This window comes from Argentina silus (assembly GCF_951799395.1).
Source record: "Argentina silus genome assembly, contig: scaffold_43, whole genome shotgun sequence".
Lineage (NCBI taxonomy): Eukaryota > Metazoa > Chordata > Actinopteri > Argentiniformes > Argentinidae > Argentina > Argentina silus.
The window spans coordinates 254956-266040 of record NW_028152657.1 but is presented as its reverse complement, the minus strand read 5'-3'; positions in this window follow the sequence as shown (position 1 = coordinate 266040).

The window sequence follows — 11085 nt, the reverse complement described above, 5'->3', positions numbered from 1 at the left end:
TGCAAATGTAACGAGATTTCGAACTGTTCTGTTGCACACGTTGGGACTCATTTTAATTTTCTACAAAAATCATTTGCCATGACGGGAATCGAACCCGGGCCGCCCTGCGTGACAAGGCAGATTCCTATCCGCTAGACCATTTGGGAAGACTTGATATGTACACCCTAAGATATCTAAGTGTCATTTCGATGAGGTCTGTAGCAGAGGCCATAGAGCACAGCAAACAAATAATCATGTGTTTAAATATCCTTGTCGTTTTGAAAAATTACCATTGTCACCTGCACAGGAATGCCATGCGGCCAACATTGAAGAAATGTGCTTCTCAAATCTGTCATTAACACTGTTTTCCACACGCTTTTTTCATTGCATTGCCATATAATCAATTGGTCATTGATGCGTCACGAATAACGACAATGCGTCGAAAATTAAAGAAATGTAAACATGAATTATGTTATTACTGTCTAAGCATCGCAAAGCTGTATGCGTAAAGGCATCTGACGTCACAGTGGCTTGCCTGAAACAAAGGAATTAGAGAAACATGTGCTGACAGGGGCGTCGAACCGCCTTCTCCCGCTGATGGAGCAAAGTTGCTACAGTGACAAAGACAAGCTCCGCGCTCATGGGCAATTTATATGAGGCAACTGTGCTGCGAGTATCTAAGTAGTCGTCGTGCATGGATAAAATGCAATGTTTCAAACAGATCTGATGAATTCACCTACTTTGAAAAAGTGTGCGTTAGGGAGTTCTTTTGACACAAAGCGAAAATCTACAGTCAAGCGTCAATCAGCAGACAGCCGTGTGTTCTTTAGTAATGAGCCTGTTGTCAAAACGGCAGAAAAAAATGTTCACAAACGAAATATTGTTTCTACACTTAAAATGAACAAAGAAAAAATTAGCTAGCCTGATATAAGTCATGTTCATGACGATGCAAATGTAACGAGATTTCGAACTGTTCTGTTGCACACGTTGGGACTCATTTTATTTTTCTACAAAAATCATTTGCCATGACGGGAATCGAACCCGGGCCGCCCTGCGTGACAAGGCAGATTCCTATCCGCTAGACCATTTGGGAAGACTTGATATGTACACCCTAAGATATCTAAGTGTCATTTCGATGAGGTCTGTAGCAGAGGCCATAGAGCACAGCAAACAAATAATCATGTGTTTAAATATCCTTGTCGTTTTGAAAAATTACCATTGTCACCTGCACAGGAATGCCATGCGGCCAACATTGAAGAAATGTGCTTCTCAAATCTGTCATTAACACTGTTTTCCACACGCTTTTTTCATTGCATTGCCATATAATCAATTGGTCATTGATGCGTCACGAATAACGACAATGCGTCGAAAATTAAAGAAATGTAAACATGAATTATGTTATTACTGTCTAAGCATCGCAAAGCTGTATGCGTAAAGGCGTCTGACGTCACAGTGGCTTGCCTGAAACAAAGGAATTAGAGAAACATGTGCTGACAGGGGCGTCGAACCGCCTTCTCCCGCTGATGGAGCAAAGTTGCTACAGTGACAAAGACAAGCTCCGCGCTCATGGGCAATTTATATGGGGCAACTGTGTATCTAAGCAGTCGTCGTGCATGGATAAAATGCAATGTTTCAAACAGATCTGATGAATTCACCTACTTTGAAAAAGTGTGCGTTAGGGAGTTCTTTTGACACAAAGCGAAAATCTACAGTCAAGCGTCAATCAGCAGACAGCCGTGTGTTCTTTAGTAATGAGCCTGTTGTCAAAACGGCAGAAAAAAATGTTCACAAACGAAATATTGTTTCTACACTTAAAATGAACAAAGAAAAAATTAGCTAGCCTGATATAAGTCATGTTCATGACGATGCAAATGTAACGAGATTTCGAACTGTTCTGTTGCACACGTTGGGACTCATTTTATTTTTCTACAAAAATCATTTGCCATGACGGGAATCGAACCCGGGCCGCCCTGCGTGACAAGGCAGATTCCTATCCGCTAGACCATTTGGGAAGACTTGATATGTACACCCTAAGATATCTAAGTGTCATTTCGATGAGGTCTGTAGCAGATGCCATAGAGCACAGCAAACAAATAATCATGTGTTTAAATATCCTTGTCGTTTTGAAAAATTACCATTGTCACCTGCACAGGAATGCCATGCGGCCAACATTGAAGAAATGTGCTTCTCAAATCTGTCATTAACACTGTTTTCCACACGCTTTTTTCATTGCATTGCCATATAATCAATTGGTCATTGATGCGTCACGAATAACGACAATGCGTCGAAAATTAAAGAAATGTAAACATGAATTATGTTATTACTGTCTAAGCATCGCAAAGCTGTATGCGTAAAGGCGTCTGACGTCACAGTGGCTTGCCTGAAACAAAGGAATTAGAGAAACATGTGCTTACAGGGGCGTCGAACCGCCTTCTCCCACTGATGGAGCAAAGTTGCTACAGTGACAAAGACAAGCTCCGCGCTCATGGGCAATTTATATGAGGCAACTGTGCTGCGAGTATCTAAGTAGTCGTCGTGCATGGATAAAATGCAATGTTTCAAACAGATCTGATGAATTCACCTACTTTGAAAAAGTGTGCGTTAGGGAGTTCTTTTGACACAAAGCGAAAATCTACAGTCAAGCGTCAATCAGCAGACAGCCGTGTGTTCTTTAGTAATGAGCCTGTTGTCAAAACGGCAGAAAAAAATGTTCACAAACGAAATATTGTTTCTACACTTAAAATGAACAAAGAAAAAATTAGCTAGCCTGATATAAGTCATGTTCATGACGATGCAAATGTAACGAGATTTCGAACTGTTCTGTTGCACAAGTTGGGACTCATTTTATTTTTCTACAAAAAACATTTGCCATGACGGGAATCGAACCCTGGCCGCCATGAGTGACAAGGTAGATGCCTATCCGCTAGACCATTTGGGAAAACTTGATATGTATACCCTAAGATATCTAAGTGTCATTTCGATGAGGTCTGTCGCAGAGGCCATAGAGCACAGCAAACTAATAATCATGTGTTTAAATATCCTTGTCGTTTTGAAAAATTACCATTGTCACCTGCACAGGAATGCCATGCGGCCAACATTGAAGAAATGTGCTTCTCAAATCTGTCATTAACACTGTTTTCCACACGCTTTTTTCATTGCATTGCCATATAATCAATTGGTCATTGATGCGTCACGAATAACGACAATGCGTCGAAAATTAAAGAAATGTAAACATGAATTATGTTATTACTGTCTAAGCATCGCAAAGCTGTATGCGTAAAGGCGTCTGACGTCACAGTGGCTTGCCTGAAACAAAGGAATTAGAGAAACATGTGCTTACAGGAGCGTTGAACCGCCTTCTCCCGCTGATGGAGCAAAGTTGCTACAGTGACAAAGACAAGCTCCGCGCTCATGGGCAATTTATATGAGGCAACTGTGCTGCGAGTATCTAAGTAGTCGTCGTGCATGGATAAAATGCAATGTTTCAAACAGATCTGATGAATTCACCTACTTTGAAAAAGTGTGCGTTAGGGAGTTCTTTTGACACAAAGCGAAAATCTACAGTCAAGCGTCAATCAGCAGACAGCCGTGTGTTCTTTAGTAATGAGCCTGTTGTCAAAACGGCAGAAAAAAATGTTCACAAACGAAATATTGTTTCTACACTTAAAATGAACAAAGAAAAAATTAGCTAGCCTGATATAAGTCATGTTCATGACGATGCAAATGTAACGAGATTTCGAACTGTTCTGTTGCACACGTTGGGACTCATTTTATTTTTCTACAAAAATCATTTGCCATGACGGGAATCGAACCCGGGCCGCCCTGCGTGACAAGGCAGATTCCTATCCGCTAGACCATTTGGGAAGACTTGATATGTACACCCTAAGATATCTAAGTGTCATTTCGATGAGGTCTGTAGCAGAGGCCATAGAGCACAGCAAACAAATAATCATGTGTTTAAATATCCTTGTCGTTTTGAAAAATTACCATTGTCACCTGCACAGGAATGCCATGCGGCCAACATTGAAGAAATGTGCTTCTCAAATCTGTCATTAACACTGTTTTCCACACGCTTTTTTCATTGCATTGCCATATAATCAATTGGTCATTGATGCGTCACGAATAACGACAATGCGTCGAAAATTAAAGAAATGTAAACATGAATTATGTTATTACTGTCTAAGCATCGCAAAGCTGTATGCGTAAAGGCGTCTGACGTCACAGTGGCTTGCCTGAAACAAAGGAATTAGAGAAACATGTGCTTACAGGGGCGTCGAACCGCCTTCTCCCGCTGATGGAGCAAAGTTGCTACAGTGACAAAGACAAGCTCCGCGCTCATGGGCAATTTATATGAGGCAACTGTGCTGCGAGTATCTAAGTAGTCGTCGTGCATGGATAAAATGCAATGTTTCAAACAGATCTGATGAATTCACCTACTTTGAAAAAGTGTGCTTTAGGGAGTTCTTTTGACACAAAGCGAAAATCTACAGTCAAGCGTCAATCAGCAGACAGCCGTGTGTTCTTTAGTCATGAGCCTGTTGTCAAAACGGCAGAAAAAAATGTTCACAAACGAAATATTGTTTCTACACTTAAAATGAACAAAGAAAAAATTAGCTAGCCTGATATAAGTCATGTTCATGACGATGCAAATGTAACGAGATTTCGAACTGTTCTGTTGCACACGTTGGGACTCATTTTATTTTTCTACAAAAATCCTTTGCCATGACGGGAATCGAACCCGGGCCGCCCTGCGTGACAAGGCAGATTCCTATCCGCTAGACCATTTGGGAAGACTTGATATGTACACCCTAAGATATCTAAGTGTCATTTCGATGAGGTCTGTAGCAGAGGCCATAGAGCACAGCAAACAAATAATCATGTGTTTAAATATCCTTGTCGTTTTGAAAAATTACCATTGTCACCTGCACAGGAATGCCATGCGGCCAACACTGAAGAAATGTGCTTCTCAAATCTGTCATTAACACTGTTTTCCACACGCTTTTTTCATTGCATTGCCATATAATCAATTGGTCATTGATGCGTCACGAATAACGACAATGCGTCGAAAATTAAAGAAATGTAAACATGAATTATGTTATTACTGTCTAAGCATCGCAAAGCTGTATGCGTAAAGGCGTCTGACGTCACAGTGGCTTGCCTGAAACAAAGGAATTAGAGAAACATGTGCTTACAGGGGCGTCGAACCGCCTTCTCCCGCTGATGGAGCAAAGTTGCTACAGTGACAAAGACAAGCTCCGCGCTCATGGGCAATTTATATGAGGCAACTGTGCTGCGAGTATCTAAGTAGTCGTCGTGCATGGATAAAATGCAATGTTTCAAACAGATCTGATGAATTCACCTACTTTGAAAAAGTGTGCTTTAGGGAGTTCTTTTGACACAAAGCGAAAATCTACAGTCAAGCGTCAATCAGCAGACAGCCGTGTGTTCTTTAGTCATGAGCCTGTTGTCAAAACGGCAGAAAAAAATGTTCACAAACGAAATATTGTTTCTACACTTAAAATGAGCAAAGAAAAAATTAGCTAGCCTGATATAAGTCATGTTCATGACGATGCAAATGTAACGAGATTTCGAACTGTTCTGTTGCACACGTTGGGACTCATTTTAATTTTCTACAAAAATCATTTGCCATGACGGGAATCGAACCCGGGCCGCCCTGCGTGACAAGGCAGATTCCTATCCGCTAGACCATTTGGGAAGACTTGATATGTACACCCTAAGATATCTAAGTGTCATTTCGATGAGGTCTGTAGCAGAGGCCATAGAGCACAGCAAACAAATAATCATGTGTTTAAATATCCTTGTCGTTTTGAAAAATTACCATTGTCACCTGCACAGGAATGCCATGCGGCCAACATTGAAGAAATGTGCTTCTCAAATCTGTCATTAACACTGTTTTCCACACGCTTTTTTCATTGCATTGCCATATAATCAATTGGTCATTGATGCGTCACGAATAACGACAATGCGTCGAAAATTAAAGAAATGTAAACATGAATTATGTTATTACTGTCTAAGCATCGCAAAGCTGTATGCGTAAAGGCGTCTGACGTCACAGTGGCTTGCCTGAAACAAAGGAATTAGAGAAACATGTGCTTACAGGGGCGTTGAACCGCCTTCTCCCGCTGATGGAGCAAAGTTGCTACAGTGACAAAGACAAGCTCCGCGCTCATGGGCAATTTATATGAGGCAACTGTGCTGCGAGTATCTAAGTAGTCGTCGTGCATGGATAAAATGCAATGTTTCAAACAGATCTGATGAATTCACCTACTTTGAAAAAGTGTGCGTTAGGGAGTTCTTTTGACACAAAGCGAAAATCTACAGTCAAGCGTCAATCAGCAGACAGCCGTGTGTTCTTTAGTAATGAGCCTGTTGTCAAAACGGCAGAAAAAAATGTTCACAAACGAAATATTGTTTCTACACTTAAAATGAACAAAGAAAAAATTAGCTAGCCTGATATAAGTCATGTTCATGACGATGCAAATGTAACGAGATTTCGAACTGTTCTGTTGCACACGTTGGGACTCATTTTATTTTTCTACAAAAATCATTTGCCATGACGGGAATCGAACCCCGGGCCGCCCTGCGTGACAAGGCAGATTCCTATCCGCTAGACCATTTGGGAGGACTTGATATGTACACCCTAAGATATCTAAGTGTCATTTCGATGAGGTCTGTAGCAGAGGCCATAGAGCACAGCAAACAAATAATCATGTGTTTAAATATCCTTGTCGTTTTGAAAAATTACCATTGTCACCTGCACAGGAATGCCATGCGGCCAACATTGAAGAAATGTGCTTCTCAAATCTGTCATTAACACTGTTTTCCACACGCTTTTTTCATTGCATTGCCATATAATCAATTGGTCATTGATGCGTCACGAATAACGACAATGCGTCGAAAATTAAAGAAATGTAAACATGAATTATGTTATTACTGTCTAAGCATCGCAAAGCTGTATGCGTAAAGGCGTCTGACGTCACAGTGGCTTGCCTGAAACAAAGGAATTAGAGAAACATGTGCTTACAGGGGCGTCGAACCACCTTCTCCCGCTGATGGAGCAAAGTTGCTACAGTGACAAAGACAAGCTCCGCGCTCATGGGCAATTTATATGAGGCAACTGTGCTGCGAGTATCTAAGTAGTCGTCGTGCATGGATAAAATGCAATGTTTCAAACAGATCTGATGAATTCACCTACTTTGAAAAAGTGTGCGTTAGGGAGTTCTTTTGACACAAAGCGAAAATCTACAGTCAAGCGTCAATCAGCAGACAGCCGTGTGTTCTTTAGTCATGAGCCTGTTGTCAAAACGGCAGAAAAAAATGTTCACAAACGAAATATTGTTTCTACACTTAAAATGAACAAAGAAAAAATTAGCTAGCCTGATATAAGTCATGTTCATGACGATGCAAATGTAACGAGATTTCGAACTGTTCTGTTGCACACGTTGGGACTCATTTTATTTTTCTACAAAAATCCTTTGCCATGACGGGAATCGAACCCGGGCCGCCCTGCGTGACAAGGCAGATTCCTATCCGCTAGACCATTTGGGAAGACTTGATATGTACACCCTAAGATATCTAAGTGTCATTTCGATGAGGTCTGTAGCAGAGGCCATAGAGCACACCAAACAAATAATCATGTGTTTAAATATCCTTGTCGTTTTGAAAAATTACCATTGTCACCTGCACAGGAATGCCCTGCGGCCAACATTGAAGAAATGTGCTTCTCAAATCTGTCATTAACACTGTTTTCCACACGCTTTTTTCATTGCATTGCCATATAATCAATTGGTCATTGATGCGTCACGAATAACGACAATGCGTCGAAAATTAAAGAAATGTAAACATGAATTATGTTATTACTGTCTAAGCATCGCAAAGCTGTATGCGTAAAGGCGTCTGACGTCACAGTGGCTTGCCTGAAACAAAGGAATTAGAGAAACATGTGCTTACAAGGGCGTCGAACCGCCTTCTCCCGCTGATGGAGCAAAGTTGCTACAGTGACAAAGACAAGCTCCGCGCTCATGGGCAATTTATATGAGGCAACTGTGCTGCGAGTATCTAAGTAGTCGTCGTGCATGGATAAAATGCAATGTTTCAAACAGATCTGATGAATTCACCTACTTTGAAAAAGTGTGCGTTAGGGAGTTCTTTTGACACAAAGCGAAAATCTACAGTCAAGCGTCAATCAGCAGACAGCAGTGTGTTCTTTAGTAATGAGCCTGTTTTCAAAACGGCAGAAAAAAATGTTCACAAACGAAATATTGTTTCTACACTTAAAATGAACAAAGAAAAAATGAGCTAGCCTGATATAAGTCATGTTCATGACGATGCAAATGTAACGAGATTTCGAACTGTTCTGTTGCACACGTTGGGACTCATTTTATTTTTCTACAAAAATCCTTTGCCATGACGGGAATCGAACCCGGGCCGTCCTGCGTGACAAGGCAGATTCCTATCCGCTAGACCATTTGGGAAGACTTGATATGTACACCCTAAGATATCTAAGTGTCATTTCGATGAGGTCTGTAGCAGAGGCCATAGAGCACAGCAAACAAATAATCATGTGTTTAAATATCCTTGTCGTTTTGAAAAATTACCATTGTCACCTGCACAGGAATGCCCTGCGGCCAACATTGAAGAAATGTGCTTCTCAAATCTGTCATTAACACTGTTTTCCACACGCTTTTTTCATTGCATTGCCATATAATCAATTGGTCATTGATGCGTCACGAATAACGACAATGCGTCGAAAATTAAAGAAATGTAAACATGAATTATGTTATTACTGTCTAAGCATCGCAAAGCTGTATGCGTAAAGGCGTCTGACGTCACAGTGGCTTGCCTGAAACAAAGGAATTAGAGAAACATGTGCTTACAGGGGCGTCGAACCGCATTCTCCCGCTGATGGAGCAAAGTTGCTACAGTGACAAAGACAAGCTCCGCGCTCATGGGCAATTTATATGGGGCAACTGTGCTGCGAGTATCTAAGCAGTCGTCGTGCATGGATAAAATGCAATGTTTCAAACAGATCTGATGAATTCACCTACTTTGAAAAAGTGTGCGTTAGGGAGTTCTTTTGACACAAAGCGAAAATCTACAGTCAAGCGTCAATCAGCAGACAGCCGTATGTTCTTTAGTCATGAGCCTGTTGCAAAACGGCAGAAAAAAATGTTCACAAACGAAATATTGTTTCTACACTTAAAATGAACAAAGAAAAAATTAGCTAGCCTGATATAAGTCATGTTCATGACGATGCAAATGTAACGAGATTTCGAACTGTTCTGTTGCACACGTTGGGACTCATTTTATTTTTCTACAAAAATCCTTTGCCATGACGGGAATCGAACCCGGGCCGCCCTGCGTGACAAGGCAGATTCCTATCCGCTAGACCATTTGGGAAGACTTGATATGTACACCCTAAGATATCTAAGTGTCATTTCGATGAGGTCTGTAGCAGAGGCCATAGAGCACACCAAACAAATAATCATGTGTTTAAATATCCTTGTCGTTTTGAAAAATTACCATTGTCACCTGCACAGGAATGCCCTGCGGCCAACATTGAAGAAATGTGCTTCTCAAATCTGTCATTAACACTGTTTTCCAAAAGCTTTTTTCATTGCATTGCCATATAATCAATTGGTCATTGATGCGTCACGAATAACGACAATGCGTCGAAAATTAAAGAAATGTAAACATGAATTATGTTATTACTGTCTAAGCATCGCAAAGCTGTATGCGTAAAGGCGTCTGACGTCACAGTGGCTTGCCTGAAACAAAGGAATTAGAGAAACATGTGCTTACAGGGGCGTCGAACCGCATTCTCCCGCTGATGGAGCAAAGTTGCTACAGTGACAAAGACAAGCTCCGCGCTCACGGGCAATTTATATGGGGCAACTGTGCTGCGAGTATCTAAGCAGTCGTCGTGCATGGATAAAATGCAATGTTTCAAACAGATCTGATGAATTCACCTACTTTGAAAAAGTGTGCGTTAGGGAGTTCTTTTGACACAAAGCGAAAATCTACAGTCAAGCTTCAATCAGCAGACAGCCGTGTGTTCTTTAGTAATGAGCCTGTTGTCAAAACGGCAGAAAAAAATGTTCACAAACGAAATATTGTTTCTACACTTAAAATGAACAAAGAAAAAATTAGCTAGCCTGATATAAGTCATGTTCATGACGATGCAAATGTAACGAGATTTCGAACTGTTCTGTTGCACACGTTGGGACTCATTTTATTTTTCTACAAAAATCCTTTGCCATGACGGGAATCGAACCCGGGCCCCCCTGCGTGACAAGGCAGATGCCTATCCGCTAGACCATTTGGGAAGACTTGATATGTACACCCTAAGATATCTAAGTGTCATTTCGATGAGGTCTGTAGCAGAGGCCATAGAGCACAGCAAACAAATAATCATGTGTTTAAATATCCTTGTCGTTTTGAAAAATTACCATTGTCACCTGCACAGGAATGCCCTGCAGCCAACATTGAAGAAATGTGCTTCTCAAATCTGTCATTAACACTGTTTTCCACACGCTTTTTTCATTGCATTGCCATATAATCAATTGGTCATTGATGCGTCACGAATAACGACAATGCGTCGAAAATTAAAGAAATGTAAACATGAATTATGTTATTACTGTCTAAGCATCGCAAAGCTGTATGCGTAAAGGCGTCTGACGTCACAGTGGCTTGCCTGAAACAAAGGAATTCGAGAAACATGTGCTTACAGGGGCGTCGAACCACCTTCTCCCGCTGATGGAGCAAAGTTGCTACAGTGACAAAGACAAGCTCCGCACTCATGGGCAATTTATATGAGGCAACTGTGCTGCGAGTATCTAAGTAGTCGTCGTGCATGGATAAAATGCAATGTTTCAAACAGATCTGATGAATTCACCTACTTTGAAAAAGTGTGCGTTAGGGAGTTCTTTTGACACAAAGCGAAAATCTACAGTCAAGCGTCAATCAGCAGACAGCCGTGTGTTCTTTAGTCATGAGCCTGTTGTCAAAACGGCAGAAAAAAATGTTCACAAACGAAATATTGTTTCTACACTTAAAATGAACAAAGAAAAAATTAGCTAGCCTGAT